We start from the raw sequence: 18811 nt of genomic DNA, 5'->3' as shown, positions 1-18811 counted from the left end.
ATGGCTGCAAAAATAATATATTCCTTCTTATTTAAGTCTGAGCATTGAAAATGTAAAATGTGCTAATGCTGAGTGCATCTGTCGGGTGCCCTGGTCAGCTGCTTAAGGAGAGTTGGCAATTCCCCACTGCAAAATCAGAGCAAAGTGGGCAGTTAAATTATCCTCCCTAAAGCTTTGAAATAATGAGAGAATTTTCTCTTTATCCAGTCAATGTTTAAATGCTGGCTGTATTCAGAAACCACAGGCATATGTCATCTGAGAGTGAAACAGAAAATAAGTGAAAATCCTAAATTGTTCTCTGAGCAGTAGAATTAATGGGTCGTGATTTCCTAAAGTTCAGTCTCCTTAAGACATTTCAGTCCCTCTGGTGTTTTTTCTGTTGATTGCCATTACCATGGGCCCCCTGTTGAAATGCAAGGTTTGTCTCTGCCCTTCCTGTACTGGGGCATCTTCCTGCACATGGAGCTGGGGGTCAGCCTATTCTCCCAGGAAAAGAGGACAAGGTCTGAAGCTGCACCAGGAGAGGTTTATGTTGGACATCAGGATGAATTTCCTCACAGAAAGGATGATTAGAAACTGGAATGGGCTGCCCAGGGATGGGGTGGAGTCACCGTCCCTGGAGGTGGTCAAGGAGCAACTGGATGTGGCACTGAGTGCCATGGTCTGCTTGACAAGGGGGTGTTGGGACACAGGTTTGACTCAAAGATCCCAGAGGTGTTTTTCAACCTAGGTGACTCTGATCCTTTGATCTTACTCAGTTTTTGTGCCCATCACCCACAACCCACACCTTAGTGCTGTCGGGAAACGACGGCAGCGAAACGTGATTTAAAACTTGTCAGTATAATTCCTCAAATGATCTAATCAGTGCTGCTGCTCTCTAGTGCTATTGCTGTGTCTGCTGCCAGGCAAGTCCCAGCCATAACTCACCAAGCTGTTCCTGCCCTGCCCCTTTCCCAGGGCTCTGCTGGATAATTGCTGCCGTACCGCGAGCGCTCGCGGCGCGCAATCACAGCGGGACCGGCGCTCGCTGCTCGGCCACCCGGGGGGATAATGCATGCCCCAAAAAAGGAGCTTAATGAAAATGTTTAGGATATCAAATTCAGCATCAGGGACGTTTAGAAAAGCACTTCCCCATGGAGTACGGGCAGCAGAATGCACTGAGCTGTTGTAGAGGTCAAGGTTTAGAATTCCTTCCCTAAGTTTCATGAAGAGTAAATTAAAAATGGCTATAAAAAGAAAAGTCATGAGGAAACAACATCAATTTATTTTTTTTGCTTGTTCTGAAGCTGTAAGAAGCTTGTTTTCATTATTGAATAGTTTGTCTAATTAATATAATGAAATGGTATCAAACATTGCAAAATAAGTCCACTGATCTGATAGTTATGAATTATCTAAACCTTCTGCAAAATATTTACTTACCCTCCATGTAAATATTTCCACTGTAATCACAGGAAAGGTCATTCATGTCTCAAAACTCCCTGAAGGCACAGGGTGAGATTTCCCAAGCAATTCCCTAGGCTTATTTCCCTACTGGAAAACTAAAATAAGTAGTCAGGTGTCCAGATGTCAGATCTGAGATCACAGGGAAGCATTTCATTGGCAGGTGCATGATTACATTTAATGTTAATAATCCTACACAAAACCTCTCTCTGGAACAAAGGGGGATTTATTATCCCACTGTTGATCCATAAGGATCTCCTGCTTCTGCCACTTCTGGACCAAACTGTGCTGTAAGAAACCTCTTTGGGGTAAAAAGAAGGGATTTACAATCTCAACTAAAAAAGCAATTATTGACAGCTTTGCCATGGATTGCAGGTCAAGTGATTCACCAGTGCCTTCTGCTGTTTTTTATATCCATCTCTGATTATTTCAAGACATAAGAAAAGGAAATAGGGAATGACACTCTTTATTTGTAGGAGGATTGAATTTATGAGTGAAGTTAGGAAAGGATGTGAGGTTCAGAGTTATTATATGAAGAGAAAAGTTAGAAAATAAAAAAGAATGAAAACTGGCTGGATAGGGTTAAATTTAGTCTCAAAGTTAAATAGTTAAACCTGAATGAGGTCAGGCTCATTAGGCTTTGAACAGGTCATCTCCTGCTTTCTGTGAGGAGAACAGTGCTGTTCCCTGGTGCTCCAGGGGAAGAATGTGGGCAGAAAGAAGCACAGAGACAATGAAATAACAGGGAGAAAGCAGGATTTGCTGCAGAATAATATTTCCAAATTTCAGAAGCTGCTGATACTCAGGTCAAGAGCCAGGGAAGAAGAAAAAAGGACTCAAAAGCCAAGAAAACTGAAGGCTTTATTTAAGGCCTCAAAGTTTGATTTCACTATTTCTGATATTTTTTTAAAAACCCTTTTTTTTCCCCCTGTGTGCAGAATTTCAAATGGCTGCTTTTGAAGGTCTAGTGCCTCTCATTCAATTCAAATTGCAGAGTCAGGCAAAATGTGCACACACCAAAAGAGGCATTTATTGAGGAGAGAGGCAGGGCAGGGACTCCTGAAGGAAATCAGGAGACAGAGCTGGAACAGCACCAAGGCAGAGCCCCTGGTGAGGAGGATGAGCCCATTCTCCAGCTCCCAGGGCATCACAGAGACCCAACTAAAGCTCTGGGCAAGACAGGCCCTTCAAATTCAGCGTTTCTCAGTCGTGGCCTTGTTGTCAGAGCACATCAAACCCTGTTTGCCATAAAAAATGAAGCTTTTCCTGGAGATTTGCAGGAGGAGGTGGGGAGGCAGCAGCGCTCTTTGCTCCCCATCCCCGTTTGATGCATGCAAGCAATTGCAAAGGAAATGGTTGCATATGCTCTTTATATTTTCTTTAGGAAAAATGAAGTTATATTAAAAAGAGGCTCTAAAAAGGAGATACCATCAATGCCTTTTTGACAACACTGTGGCCTGCAGTGCATTCTTGAAGAGGCAGGAAAAGGTAAAGCCAGGAAAAAGTGAGCTGGTTTATACGAGATAAAATTCGGCCTTAAGAAATGAGGTTTAAAAAGCTATTACTTCTGCAAGTTTCAGTGGAGCTTGGACTATATTTATTTTAATTCCTTATCTCAAACACTACAAAAAGAGGAGAATTAAGGGGAACCTTCCCAACCTGCAGTACTTCCATTTTTCATTCACTCTTGAGTCCTCTAGTTTCCTGATGACAGATGCTGGTTTTGCTGCAGTTCAGTCTTTTTTTTACCCTGTACAGATGTGATTTACTAGATCATAAATCAGTCACTACTTTTGGAATTTCAGCTAACAGATGTCCCCTTTAAAGATTTTAATATAAACACTGTTAACCCACAGATTCTTTTTGAGGAAATGCCAGTTGCATATAAGAATGCCAATTGGCAGGAATGTGAGTTGAACATTTGACATATTAATAGATTTCTTTTTCTGAGTGAAATCAATTTATTTTTTATAGAGAAGGCATGGATGCTTTAGTCCTCCATTAGAGCCCCAGCTTGCTGTATCTGTTTGCTTGCAATGATGTCATTAACTAGAAAACAGATGCACTCATGAGCATCAGAAATCAATCATAGCTGTTGGCACTTTAATAAACAGCTGCCTTCTTAAATGGTTTGGAATAAACACTGATCATCACCCGCTCTTTCTGAAGGAAGAGCAGTAGGTTATAAAACTGCTGATTAGAGGAGGGGAAAACCTTGAAATTATAAACTTTAGTGCTTGAAAACCCCTGATTGAGTTATTTAAGACTGTCAAAAGATTTACAGAAGAAAATAATTGCAAGATATTGGCTGCTCTGTGCAATATCAGTCATATGACCGGAGGAATGGTGCCTGATATATTTTCATAAACTTTCTTCTTCAGAAATAGATTTTATGCATTAATAAGTCATTTATCAAACTTGAGCAAAGCAGAGCCTTATTACTTCCTTGTGCAGTTCAGAAGGAATTTGTTTAAAGATACCAAATTCCTTTCCTGGCTCTCAGATGCAAACGAAGAGAAAATGTCTTACCTTCCTTCTGCTCAGGAGGAGGTGCTTCTGCTTTCAGGGCTTTTTTACTACCTGTGCATGGGCCCAAGGATTTACCTTTGAGATAGCAGCTGCAATTCACAAAAGGTACCTGGGAAGAGGCGACCAAATATCAAACAGCAGCACAGTGCAATAGCACATCACATTTTTCATACAGCACTCAGATTAGCTTCAACTCCACCTTGTTAAGTAGCTTATCAACAGAAGAGATGTAAGAATAATTCTACAGCGACTGCTTCATATGGCTTAGTGACAGCAAAAAGCAGAGATATGTTGCAGTATATGCTGCTGCTGCTGTAATCTGCTTGTTCTGCTGGGTGTAACCTGCCCCTCTGTAGCTCCTGTGATTTTGGTGTTCACTGTATTGTGCAGGGGCATCATCTGGACCTGTTCCAGTGGCACTGGGCCCTGCTGGCATTGGGGCACAAAGTTCCTTGTGCTTCTTTGTCACAGCACTGTAGAAATGTCTGCACAAGAGATTAGAGCTGAGGAAGGGTGTTTATCTGCAGCTGAGGTGGTGGCTGTGTGAGGCACAGGGACAGGCCCTTCCTGCAAGGCTTTGCACTTTGGGGTTGTCATCTGTGGCCATGGCCTTGGGGAACTCACACTGGCGATGATGGAGATAAAATGGCATTCAGGAAATTCATCCTGATCCTCTGGAGATTTCACTTATCTCACCCAGAACACCTATAGAGAGAGGATCCATGCTGCAATCTGTTATGAAAAATTACTGCTCCAGTGTGCTCACAAAGGCTATTTGAAACCATATCCTTCCCTCCCAGGCTGTGTATTATTTCACATTTAGGTCCTGTTTCCAAATGGCTCACAGAGATCTATTGAATGATTATTCAGTGGAATCAACATCAGAACCCATCCTTTTCCCCTGGGGTCCTCATCTCTCTCAGCTCCCAGTCCCTGAGAATTCCACTGAGTCTCTTCCCTTGTTCTCTCTGTGCCACTTGGACTCTGCCAGAGGGACTTGTTCTCTCAGATCTTGTGTTCTGTACTGCTGCAGACCCTGGCAGCCAGGACAAGGCAAGAGTGAAGTCCTCAGCTTCTTGTTGCATTAAGCAAAGCCAGCACAGGTTCAATTATCAGAGATTTTTAGATGCCAAATTCATCAGAGTTTTTAATGGTCATATATAAACTGAGATTTTAGGGTATGGTATGACAAAATAGGAGATCTGAAAAAATATTGCAAGGACTGTTAATGTTGTGCATTAGTTCAACCAGTACTCAGAAAAAAGGAACCAAACAGAACAAAAACAACCAACCAGATATTAAGGCCCATGAATCTAACCTGAAGAAGGAATACCCTAGAAACATCTTCCCTCTCACCCCCTATTTCCCAGGTTTCCTCTACTAAAGGAGCATTTCTTGTGGCAATAAGACTTGTCTGGCTGCAGTAGAGCTGGGCTGTTCTTCTCCTGGGGAGTTGTTCACACTTTCAGTGCTGCATGGTAAGAACCCTGGGACCTGTAACTGCTTGATTTAGTGTGCAAATCTCATCCTTACATGTACACACGCTGTAAACGTTGTTTTGCCTGTGGTTAATTTTGTGGACAACATCAGGCAAACATTAACAAACCAAGAAAAAAAATTCCCCCCTGCAGGAGCAAAGGCTTACTCTGGGAATTCCTGGCACAGCTCACTAATGCCCATGACAGCAGCTGTCGTGCAGTGGATGACAAGCAAATGCTTTCCTTCGTTACTGAATATTTAACATTTGGAATCCCACTCCACCTTCCTTTTACAAACTGTCATGTGAATGCTTTGTCTTTCTGCTTGTGTCTGTGTAAATGTTCAGTGGCTGGCTGTGCTGTCTGTCCTGGTGGCCATTGTCCCCACTGCTGACTGCTCTATGCCTCATTTACCATTCAAGAACTTTGCAATATGTCTTAGGAATCCACTTAAGATGACAGTGCATAGTCTCTAGGTTTCATTAGCTTCAATACAAAAGCAGTTTATGATCCTACTTTGTTGCTGCTTGGCCCTTGGACCCATAAGAAGTAGCTCTCCAGGAAATGAGCAGGGCAGGGAGCTCAGTCTGTCCTGTCACTGCACAGCTGCCTTCTGGCACTGGAGGGGCAGTTTAGTACTGCCCCAGATGGAAAATAAGTTAAAAGGACAGTTCTTGATGGCTTCTTCAGGTCTGCTTGTGAAAACCAGGGTTCTGAATTTCAGCTGGCTCAGAAGGGCACAGAACAAATGAACTGGTTTTTACCTTTGCCTTGTGCCCATGTTATCAGAATGCTAAGCTTGCTTTACTACTTTTGATTTTTTTCATTGTTAAGCTGAGTGGCATTGTCTGGAAAATTTCTGTGGTGTATTTTTAAAATAACTCTAGATTTAGGTCTTCTTTTGTAGTCTGGTTGTCAAACCTCAAAGGAGTTCACAGAGGAAGTTCTGAAGTTCAGGGCCAGGTGTTACCCGTGTGTTGAAGCATCCATGGGAGGCAGAGGGTATTTTATGTTTGCTGTTGCTTCTGTGTTACAAACCTGCATTCAAACCTGACTTCCAGCAAAAAAATAAGCATGTTTCCTATCCCTAGTCCTAGAACTATTTAATGTTGGAATCAGTATAAATATGCCAATAATAAAATAAGCATAACTTGCTGTCATTTTGGTCTGAGTAGGGCAGTGAGCTTCCCTGGATTCCAGGGAGAATGGAGCCAAGATTGTGATGTGACTGCGGAACAAATCTCTTTTTAATGCAGTGAAGTTCAGAGCAGAATTCAGTTTCACAGAGACTTCTGTGCACGAGGAGAAGCCAGCAGTGACATTCTGGAGGCTCGGTGGCACTCACAGTTCCAGCTGTGCCCTCTGCCCCTGCCCCACACAGCCCTGGCACTGAGCTGCTTCCAGAGAGGGCTGAGATGGAGAGGAATTGGCTACAGAGCAGTGCAGAACACAATGGCTTTCCTTCACCCACTGCCCTTTTTCCATAACCTCCCTCAATGCCTTTGAAAAGTTTTTACTAAAGATCGACCCCAAACTTCACATCTTTCAACCTTGGAGAGCCCATTCAAATTTCATGACTTCTAGCCTGTATAATAAACCAGGCTGAATCCTTCTGCTCAAGAAAGCTTTGGAGCTGAACTCTCACCTTTGGCTCAAATATCTTCCCCTCTGTTTCTTTATTTCATCAGTCAGCAGGGAAGGAATGGAGTATAGAAATCTGTAGAAGACAATCACCCCTCATTTATCTGTGGTGCATGGAGGTGTTTGTCAAGTTGACTAAAACTGGGAAATTTCTGTCCTAATCCCACCTGGAAAGAAGCATTCCCTTTTATTAAGTCTCCCTTTTTATAGTGAGCCTGCAATCCAACATGGTGGGTGTTTAGCATGATCCTGGGATGTGCAAAACATTTAATTTACCAATTGCAGCCTAAAGTTGTTTCTCCCTTCTTCCAACATGGGTAATTACCTGCATCACTCCTGGTTTTTAAGCCATCTACCTGAGACAGAGAACTGGTAAAGGATGTATGGGTTAAAGATCAGCTCTGTTGTCACACAGGGCACCACTTTAATAAGGCTGCAGAGATAATTCACAGCAGGGTGTTAACCAGCCACAGGTACCTGTTCCATTGAGTCACCAGCTGGGCAGGAGATTTTAGCTCTGTTTAGTTTATCTCATCTGCATCCCCATGTTACAACACCCAAATCAGCAGATAAATATCAGGCATGGCTAATTAATGCCTCTGAAGGGTTTCTATTGACAGGGAGACCACACTGCATTTTGCACACCAGTTTGCTTCAGATGAAACTGCTTGAAGTTTTTTTCATGTCACATTTGCTTAACTTCCAGATATGCACAATAAATTTATTTCATTATTAGTGTCAGTATTTAACTGCAGCCTTTTCCTTGGCACATTAGAGCCACACATCAGTGGGTGGATGTGCTGAGAAAAAGGTGAATATCCTGTTGTGTTCCTGAGCCCAACATCACTGAGAAACGTGGCCAGAAACTCACAGCTCTGTGTGCACACTGAGTGTCACTCATTCCATTAATAAACACATTGCATGTGACTGGAAAGAGAGAGAATCTCAGAAATCAGGCTAAGGGCTCCACATTATGAATATTGCAATTTCACTAGTCAGATCCAGGTCAAAAGTGGTCAATACAAACATAAATCTATGCAATCTATGCACCTGTCCACAGCATTCTGCTTCTATTTCAGCAGCAAGCAAAGCATTTTAGATGGAGCAATAAAAATTCCAGTCTAGGAATTTCTTCTGGGTTGTGCTGCCCTGGATCAAAGCAGCCAAACTCCCAAATTCCTGATCATGGCTGAGAACAGTTTGGACATGCTGTAATTTATGAACAACCCCAAAACTCAACACAATTAACTGCAACCCCCCCCCCCCTCTAAATCAGTAAGAAATCATCAGAGATGTGTCTTTTTTTTATTCTTCCCACAGGAGAAAGTGCCACACTTGATATCAAAAGAGCACTTTGAACTTAGCAGGGTGGCTTTATTCACTCATTGTTCTTTTCCACAAGCCTGTCCCTCCAAAGTAAGCAATATTGGGTTATTTTTAATCCATTTATTTTCCTTTTATTCCTATCCTTCTCTCCAACTTTGACTTTCTGTATATTCAGCCTGTCCCCACACTCTCCAGTGTGCAAACTGTGGACAGCAAGGCACCTGCTATCAAAGCAAACAGGTTCCCTCACTTCCCACTGTGATATTGGCTTTTTCTGGCTCCAAAGCTCCTGGTGGTTTTGGAGACAAGCACACACATCCTGCACTCTGTGACTCATCTTCAAAGTCATGTCTGTTGTTCCAAAAGCCTTTTAAGATGCTTCCTCAAAATACTTTTCTAAAAAAAAAAGGAAATTCATTTCTAATGATCATGAAGTGATTAAACACAGCAAATGTGTATAAATCTTCTGCTTTAAAGTGCAAGAGGAGGAGAGAAGGCTGGTTTGTGTCCTTTGTACTTACAGCCAAATTTTGTGCCAGGAGAGGGATTTTGGTGGGAAAATGGATTATCTTCCAGCTCCTTAGATCATCTGAAGCAGTTATTCACCTTTCAAACATGCCCTTCTAAACTTAATTATACCTTAATTCAGCTTCCCCTTCACCTTTTGGCACTGATGGAAAGCAGGAGGCAGAATTTACTGCTGCTGGAGCTTATTCCCATGGCTGCTATTGCTTATAAAGGATAATAATGCAAATTATGAGGTCCTGGGGTGTGAACCAGCAGCAGTTTAGTGAAGCCACCAGGGTGGGACAGTTTGTATCTGCATAAGGGCTGCTCCATCAGACCATTTCATGATTGCAAGGTAATGAGTTCAGAATCCTAAACAGAACTGCATCAACAACAGTGGGATCATCAGGGAGAGCCATCCCCACCTGGGAGAGGCACAGCCCAGTGGGGAGGAGAAGGACACAGCCTTGATTTAGGGTGTTAGCATAAAAAACCCCTTGGAACAACCAAAACTTCACTGCAGGCCCTGAAATTTGGCAAATGGGACTCGAGGGACGCTTTTTGCCCCCTGTATGTAGAATATTGAAGCTGGAAGCAGGAGAAGCAGAGTCTTGGTAACTAACCTAACTTTTGGTAACTAACCTAACTGGACACTGCTGCGGCTCCACAGATTTGATTTTCATGAATGACTGAAATTTTTATTTACAAACAGTGGCTTGAAATGTATTTTGACAGAGAAAACATTGCTCAGCCTCACTCACTGCAAGTCTGTCTGTGTCAGACTTTCACAGACTCCATGTGGACTACGCTTATAACTCCCTGTGATTTTACAATTCTCAATAGAGTAACTTGGGGTGATCAATTTTTCCTTCTCTCTCCCCCAAACTATACCATTTTCACAGAGCCCCCAAGGACTTAAACACCCCAAAACCCCAATAACCCCTTCAGGGTGAAAATACCAGCCTAAATCCCAAGTCCTTTCCAGGCGGAATACTCCAAACAAGGGAAGTCAGAGCCAACACTTTTTACTCTTACACACCTGCAGCTCATTTTCTCACAGGAACTGCTCACCACAAATAGCACAGAGAATGTAATTACATGTAAATTTTTCTATTATTTTTCTATTAAGGGATTTCTTAATGCAAAAAAAGTTCCACTTTTTTAATAACGAATGAACAGAGAGATGTCTCAGCATTGAGAGGGTTTTAATTAGAAATGCTACCTGTAAGTACATCTAAACAGTTGGTAGCAGCCATGGAACACTTCTAATTATAATCATCATTTTGTTTTTCTCTCAGGTAGCTTAGCTCATTAATTACTTTTAAAAAAATCAAGCCTAGCATTCAATTCTACTGTGCAATATAAAATTCAAATTAGACTGATATCACTACCAAAATATTATGAGCTGATTTATATTAATGGTATTCCATGCACATAAATAACAGTAAGTTATTGTCTATAAATAAATTGGATATAGTAGTCCAAACCTTTGGATTCCCAGAGTTCACCTGTGTATAGGAAGCCATTGTCTTAAAGAAGTATTTGTATTATGTACATTTTTGGGGTTTGACCTGTTTTAGAACTTATTGCCATTCCAGATAGAATGTGAGGCAGGATGAATTTCATCAGCACAGTGAGCTTAGGCCATGACAAACAGTCCAGGACTCTTCATTCCTTGTAATAATATCCTCCATGGACAGTCTCTGTGGTGATGAACTTGAATTCCAATATTGTGATGACTAAAGGAGGTCCAAATTCAGACTGCTAAAAATACAGCTCCTACATTTCTGGTTTACTTTGCTCCTTTATGTCCAATTGACTTAAATGAGGTCCCAACAGAAAGCTGCTTTCAGTGAGACCCACACAAAACCTCTGCTTTCAGAAAGACCCAAGGTGCTCACAAAGATGTGCTGAAAAATGGGAGTGTTTAAAGCTTCCCACCACTCTGCTCGCTTTTGGCTGTCCCTGAGCCAGCACACTCATGGTGGAGCCTTTGCCCTGGGTTGCTTTTGGAGGATTTTGATATGTGTGGGGATGTGAGGTGAGGCTTTCCTTCCTTGGAGCTGAGGGTTTCATGGGAAGGAGTGTAGTGATGTGAAGGAGCCAAAGCTCCCTTCTAAAGGTGATGTGCTGTCTCTCCTTTTTTCTGTGCTATATTCAGTCCAGCCCTCATATAAATAAATGTGTTATCAGGATGTCTCTTCCATGAGCCCATTATCTTTACACAGAGCATCTTTGCTTTCAAGTTCAATATTTTCAGAAAGCTCTGCTCCTTCTGGCGCTGTGCTCAAGTTCCCTTAGTCCCATGAAGAAAACTAACCATGAAAAGTCACTCTCCTTCCAGTGACTGCACTGGAATAATTTTGTGCCTTTAAGTTTTTCTTAAAGGAGAAAGGAATGCAGCACCCTCAGTCCAGCTTCAGCTGTGCAGCCTTTTCTCCAGCTCGGTAAATGTTTACCCTCTCATTTGTTCAACAACAGCTTATTTTCACGCTGTAAACAAAGGCCTTGTGTTTAACAGCATTAATGTGACAGTGCACAGTGATGGCAACATCCCACTAATATGTGGTGGTGCTTGGTCAGAGGTGTGTTGAGCAGCAAAGCTGGATGAAGCTCGAGAAGAAAGGTGCAGCAGGAACAGCATCCTTTGACTCTCTGGGTGGATGCAGGTCAGAACTGCTTGGCTCAGAGTCCTCTGGCTGTTTGCAAACCTCACAAACAGGGCATGAGCTGAGCACTGAGGTGCATGGAATGAGCACTTGGCTCTTTGGGATTTCTGTTCTGACTTATAAGTAATGGGACAACTGGAAAAATTTGTGTTTCCTAAGCACAAAACTCAAAGCACCAATTTGGTTGGGTTCACCTGAACAAACCCTTAAATAGAATGCTTCAGAGATGCCTGCATTTTGTGAGTTAACCATATTGCTCCAATTTCAGTCTTAAACTAAGCCACTGTGGAATCAGAAGCCTCTCACTGAACCCACAGTTTGCTTATTTCAGTCACATTCAGCTGGCATCAATGTTCTTGGAAATCCAGAAGAATTTATGTGGGAGATGGAGTGCTTGCTCTTGAATAAACCAGGATAAGAATTACGACTCAGGCTGGAATGTAACGAGAAATGAGGTCTCAGGCTTAGAGCGAGAATGTTCTGAGCTATTTTCTCTTCTCAAGTGCTTGAAATAAGTATCATATTAGAGGGGGAAAGTTATTATGGTAAACTTCTTCCAATTCAGTGTATATAATAGAGATGTCATGGAGGACATAAACTGTATTTAATTTTATGTTTGAGTTCTGGTTGTTTGTTGCTATCTCAGGGGGAGGGAGCAGAAGGTTGTTTCTCAAGTCCTTTGGTCTTTAAAAATGTCACAATTTGATGCAGTGCTGTAGAGTATGCACAATTTTTCCTCTCCGTGATCCAGAAATGATTGTGTTGTGAAATGCTGAAAGCTTAGGAGCTTCAGAATAACTGGAGGTAGTTTAAGTATGAAGTACTGGAGTATGTTGTGTCCTAGAGGATTTTACACTGGATTTTATTTGCAGCAATGATGTGGAGAAGTTCTGTTGCTCGCTTGCAAATTGTGCACGGAGCTGAGGAGCTTTGGGATGGCACCCAAAGAGAGACCCTGCTCCCCTTCTTGTGGTGGTGTTTTCAGGGGTCTTAGGATGAAGGATGAGATGAGAATGTTGACTCCATGTATCAGAAGGCTTGATTTATCATTTTATGATATATCAAATTATATATATAATATATTATATAATAATATACATTATATAATATATAATATAATAAATAATAGATATCATATAATATTAACTATATAATGTATTATGTATTAATATATATTAATATGTAATGTATGTTTAATATAATAGTATATTAAATATTATTGGTTATATTATTAAATATATTGTATATATTATATTAAATATATATTACATATATATTATATTAAAACTATACTAAAAGAATAGAAGAAAGGATTTCATCAGAAGGCTAACTAAGAATAGGAAAGGAATGAATAACAAAGGCTTGTGACTGACTGAGACAGTCTGGACTGTGAGTGGCCATTAATTAGAAACAATCACATGAGACCAACCACAGATGCACCTGTTGCATTCCACAGCAGCAGATAACCATGGTTTACATTTTGTTCCTGAGGCCTCTCAGCTTCTCAGGAGGAAAAATCCTAAGGAAAGGGTTTTTCATAAAAGATGTCTGCGACACTTTCTCCTCCTCTCCTCAGCCCTCAGTGGTGGCTGCAGGAGCAGCTGCTGAAGGCAGAGTCTGGTGGCAGCCAGAGCAGCTCCTGTGTTCAGCAGTGCCTGCTGTGTTTGCATTTCTCTGCCTTCTGCAGGAGGCTCTGAGCCCCACAGCTGGCCCCAAACAGCAGCAGCAGTGAGGGGGCTTTTCAGGGGTCTGCAGGTCTGGGATTTGGTAATTAGAAAAACAGAGGGCTTTATCTGGTTCTCCTGCAACACAAAGTTCAACAGTTCCGAGCGCATCAACAGCTGAAGTACCTTTTGATGTTTAACTCAGAAATGAATTTTGTGATAGACATTAGTGCTCTGAGGTTTTTTGGTTTTATGGACAGTTCATTTCAGAAGTCTGAAAGACTGTGGGGTTTTATGATAAATATTAATTTGATTATGTGCCGGTGGGGCTTAGCACAGCCCCAGCATATGTTGTTCTTCCTGGGGCTTACACTGGGCAGGAATGTCAGAAGGTATTTATGCAGCACATGCTGTGTCCTGGTCATGGCCAGCTGACTTGAACTGGGACTGTGTGTGAGTTGTGCTCGAGAAAAACTGCAGGACTGAATTGACTTTGAGTTGTCATTTCCCCTGAATTGCTCCAACCCTCCCACCCCACTCCCAAAATACAGTTAAATGATTACAATGACTGCCTAGACACAGCTGTTAATAAAATGTTAATGAAATCAGATTAAGTCAGACCCATTATAGTTTAAACATTAATATTCCCCTATTGAAACTCTGGTACAAAGCTGAGGATTCCAGATGTCCTCCAGGGAGGGGCTGTGGTAAAGCTGAAGCCTACACACCATGGAAATCAACCTACAAAAGGAAGTGTGAGATCTGATAGCTGCAGTTTGCTCTGCACTGATCTCTTCTTGCTTGGAACAGTTTCTGGAAGGTAAAAACCCCACACACCATGGCATGTCCTGAAACAGAAAGCTGAATCATTGTATTGAGGCACTGATTGTCTGTCTGCATTCCACACAAGCTGCTCTAAAAGGACATTGTTGGAGATATTTGGGACTTTAGCCATGAGGGAGGAAAGGCACCCAAATTGCGCTGTGCACCCGTGAGGGCTCTCAGTGCTGCTGCTCCCTCCTTGCTGTCCCTTGCTCTCTGCTGGTGCTGGACCCATCTCAGGGAAAATTATAGGAAGTTTTTCCCTGTTTCTGCATTGACGTTTTCCTTTTTCTGGCTTGGAACTGAGCCCAGGCTGTGGCCAGAGGCTCTGGCTGGAGGGAGCTCTGCTGCTCTTTCAGCTGGGACACACTGGGGGTGATGGAGCCAGGGATGTGCCCCCTCCTACAGGTGGGACAGGGCTTGGAGAGGACAGGATCAGCCAGGGATTGCTCCTGGTGAGGATCAGCTCCTCTCCTTTCCCTCCAGAGAGCAGGACACATGGGAAGCACTGCCACTGATATATTCGTGGATTATTTTACTTTGGGGATTATTCTGGATGGTCTTGGCACCCTTAGAGACTGCTATGACTGAATCACAGCCTTGTGGAATTTGTGTTGAGCTCCTGGAAATGCACTGATCTCTGCCTGGAGTGTCAGTAACCTTCAGTCATTTGTGCACCTGTAACCTGTCTGTCCCCTGTTTGTCACTGCTGCTCCTCGCAGCACAGATCCATTTCACCCAGGACAAGCACTGTGTCCACTCCATCATTTTTATTGCTCTCTTCAGTAGTGTCTCTAGTTTATCAATGTACCTTCTATAGAGGAGAGCCCTAAAATATATATATGCACTACATCAACCTTGAGCTGGGTTTGTGTAAGTGGGAATTAATCACCCCTGTGGCCTCACCCCCTCCCCTCAGTGCTAATGCTCCCAGTTCCTGTGAGGAAAAAGTTCTCAACACAAAACATTTGGTGTCCTGTGTCTAGAATTTAAATATCATATGTGAAAGGATTGTGCTTCTCACTCATTTTCAGTGTCTCAAATATTTTCCTCCTATTACAATATTTCCTTCTGATTGACATCCTATATTTTTATCTTTGTGTGTGGAATTTAGTTGCCATTATTTTTTTTAATGTTCCTGGAAAAAAACTGCCTAAAATAGAAATTTCTCTTGATTTCTGCCCATAATTTGAAATTTATTTCCTGGGACATTATTATCTATTCTCTCTTGTAAGTGTGGCAATTTCCAGAGCGTACAAAATTAATCTCTGTGGATAAACCCCAGTTTGGGACAGTAGTGACTGAGGTACTGCACCATGAATGTGGTTATTGCTTTCATCAGCTGTGTTTTCAAACACAGCAAACAGAAACATGTCAGACTGTAGGTACTGAGGCCTCAGAAAGGTAAGCAGGGTGTGATTCATCACCACCACATCACAAACCAAAAGGAAAAAGCCTTACCCTCTTTCTGCCAGAGAAGAGCAAAACCAGAAACAGTTCTTTGCTGTGTGTGACCAGGAGTTTGTGTCACTCACCTGCATTATGGGTATTTATTGTTGTAACTCTTCTAAGGGTGTTTGGCTATTTCTTCTTCCAAACGTATAGCAGGAATTCAATCAGGATCTAATTTCTTTAAAGAAAGAAGAAAACTAAATTTCCATCCCACAAATCCAGAGCCAGAACCTCCTGCCTGTGCATGAGCAGGGCACAAACCCCTCCCTCACCTCTGTGGGTTGAGCACACACCTGCACGCTGAGGATGATGAAGGGGCTGCAGCCCTCATGATCAGAGAGCACACAGCTGGAAACCAAAATTCTGCACTTACCATTTCCACAACCTGCATCCTTCCCCCAAAAATCAGTTGTAGTAACCCAGAAACCAGGGGAGGAAAGCAGCCACAGCATCAGGTTAACCAAGAAATCATCAATAAAATCACAGAGCTGTAGTACTCTGGTTTCAGTATTCCATCAATAAATTATTTGATCTAAGGTACCACAATGATATATAGAATATCACATCAACAACAACTGAGTCTGGTAATTCTGGAACTGACTTTGATCCCTGCTGCCTGGCAGAGCTGGGCCTCACTGGATTGATTAATTCAATTCTAGGATGGTTATGGCTTCACTTCTTTAATCCTTTCTAACTTTTAATTTGTGAAGAAAAAATAATACTTAAATTTTACTTAAATTTACTAACTTTAATATTTAAAATTTACTTAATCCAGTCCTGAGGATATTCCTTTTAGATTGGGCCTTCATCAGGCTATTCCACTTAATGTCACTAAATAAGATGATTGGGAAACAAAACAGCAAGGCATAAATTTTTCCTGGTTATTTGACAACTCCTGTTGCATTCATCTGTGCTTAAACACAGTTCTGAACCATAACTTTCACTGGGAGACGTGAGAATATTATCAGGGAATGATTCATAGCACTGGATATCACCCTCCTCTCGCACAACATCTTCTCTGTTACACTGTTTAGTTTGGGTTTTTTCATTTGTCCCATTAATGTGAGTTGTGAGCAGAGCTCCAGAGGCAATGTATTGCATACAGGACTTGTTATAGAACATTAAGTCCATCTCATAATTAAATGCTCTATCTATTTTCTTGTAAACAATAAGACCATAAAAGAGGTAATAGAAAAAAATGATGTCCCGAGTGTAATGGCTTATACAAAATATGGCCAAAAGAGCTCAGCATTGCAGCCTGCTGGCAGTGCCAAGTCCTCTGGCTTTGTCCTTAACCCAGTGCAGAATTCTGTGACTCTGCCCCATGAGGTTTTGAGCACAGCAGATCGTCTCTTCATGGGCTCTGAGCACTGCATGGCCAGGATTCCCCAGCTCATGAAGGAAAAATTACATTTTTCTGGGTACAAAAGTACTTTAAAAAGAGAGTTTTGTAGTCAATTTATGAGCTAGACCTGAATTAGTATTAGATTTTCCTTATGTTTAATTAAGTCTAATTAAACAATGCAGACATCTTCCTGTCACCTGTGTTGTGATCATGTTAAATATTTAATGCTTGTGAAGGATTAGGCTGCACATCTAATCTATATCTAGCAATCTGTTCTCTCTCTGGAGTATTTTTTTGTTTAGTTCTGCTTTTGTATAATGAGTTGCCTTTCAAAGGAAACTGTTAAATGCTTTGGTGGGAAGGGGCTGTGTCATGCTGCACATTTTTGGGCAGGAGAATTTTGAGTGTGGGGGCTGCAGTAGGGCCAGCCCACTCTGCCTTCCTGGAGCAGAAGGCATCAAAACCCAACCTTCCTGTTTGTTTAGAAGCTTCAGTACATCCCTCTTCCCCAGCAGAGCCAAATGATTAAGGACTTTGAAAACCCCAACGCAGGGTTCACATTGAAAATATCCCTTGCAGCGTGCACACATTTCAAGGTTGCACATTTCTTGGACTTGTTTTCCCAAGGGGCTGTCAACTGTGTAATAGAAAAATGTATTTGTACATCTCTTCCCTCCTGAGCACCTCCCCACCCCTTCCTAATCTTTGCACTGCCTCTGAAACACAGGAATGCATCTGTTTGTATCTGCTCACCTCTTGGGATGGACCCCTTAAAGGAGAGGCCAAGGATGTGGTTCTGGGAGCAAGTGCTTTAAGAAATGGGGGTTTGCATCTGGTCACAATAACTGTCTTCTCTGACAAAAGCAGTGGGGAAAAAAAAAATCAGCTATTCATCAAAAATGGGTTAAATGTATTCCTATTCATGCTATAAAAGGCACATAAAATACTTCTCTGGCAGTTTATTTGCATTAGCCATTACTTGCATCTGAGGACAAAAGACAAATTCACATAATTATTTTTCAATTGGTTGGGTCTGTGTCTGTGTAATCATTTTTTCACAGTGTATGAAGCCCTTTTTCAATAGACCATAACAGTAATAGCTATTTCTTATTTACAACTGGAGGAGAAGATCCAGCTACCAGATTTTATTATGCAGAGTGAACTTTTCAAAATTAAATTAGCAGAGCTAACGTGGTGGACCATAGTAAACTAATTAGTTGTTAGACTGTTGGCAGAGATATTATCAACTCTTTCAGACTTCCTAACAAACATCCTCAAAAATTACAAGCAAAGGGTTTCTAAGCATGAAAATATTCCTTCTCTTTGGTCAGAGCCAGAAGGTGATGGCAGAAGCAGCAGCTCAGGGGCAGAGCCAGGCAGGAAATGGCCCCAAACCTCCCTGATCAAAAGCAGAGCCCAGTCAGATGGATGAGAGCTTTTCATTGCCACAGTTTAAGTGGCTTGAACATCGGTATCTGTATGATCTCTGGGTAAACCCACAGGCTTTGATCTACAAAAGCAGCACAAGGTGCAGCGGGGTTTGAGGAGCAGAGCTCAGTGGGGTAACCCGGGCCAGGAGGAGAGCTCAGAGAGAGGAGCACACCCACCCATCTGCTGTGGGGCTGTGCCTCCAACAGCACCTTGATCCTCCCTGTCCCCAGCCTGCCCACCAGCAGCTCTGCACTCATGCAAAATTAAAAGGGTGTTCATTATGAAATCCACGCCACGTCTTATTAAAAGTGCTCTGTCATTGAAAGGAGAAGGTGGAGGCTTCTTAAACTGGGGTTTTGTTGCCCTCTAGTGAATGAGGTCAGCATTATGCATGGGAAATTATTTTGATCACTGCATAATTAATGTGTTCTGAATTGGTACAAAAGTGCAGCCAAATTGCATCCTGTTCCCACTTGAATTAGTTAACCTACAGATACTGTTTCCTAC

Source organism: Ammospiza caudacuta, chromosome 15 (assembly GCF_027887145.1).
Source record: "Ammospiza caudacuta isolate bAmmCau1 chromosome 15, bAmmCau1.pri, whole genome shotgun sequence".
Lineage (NCBI taxonomy): Eukaryota > Metazoa > Chordata > Aves > Passeriformes > Passerellidae > Ammospiza > Ammospiza caudacuta.
This window is presented reverse-complemented; position numbering follows the sequence as displayed.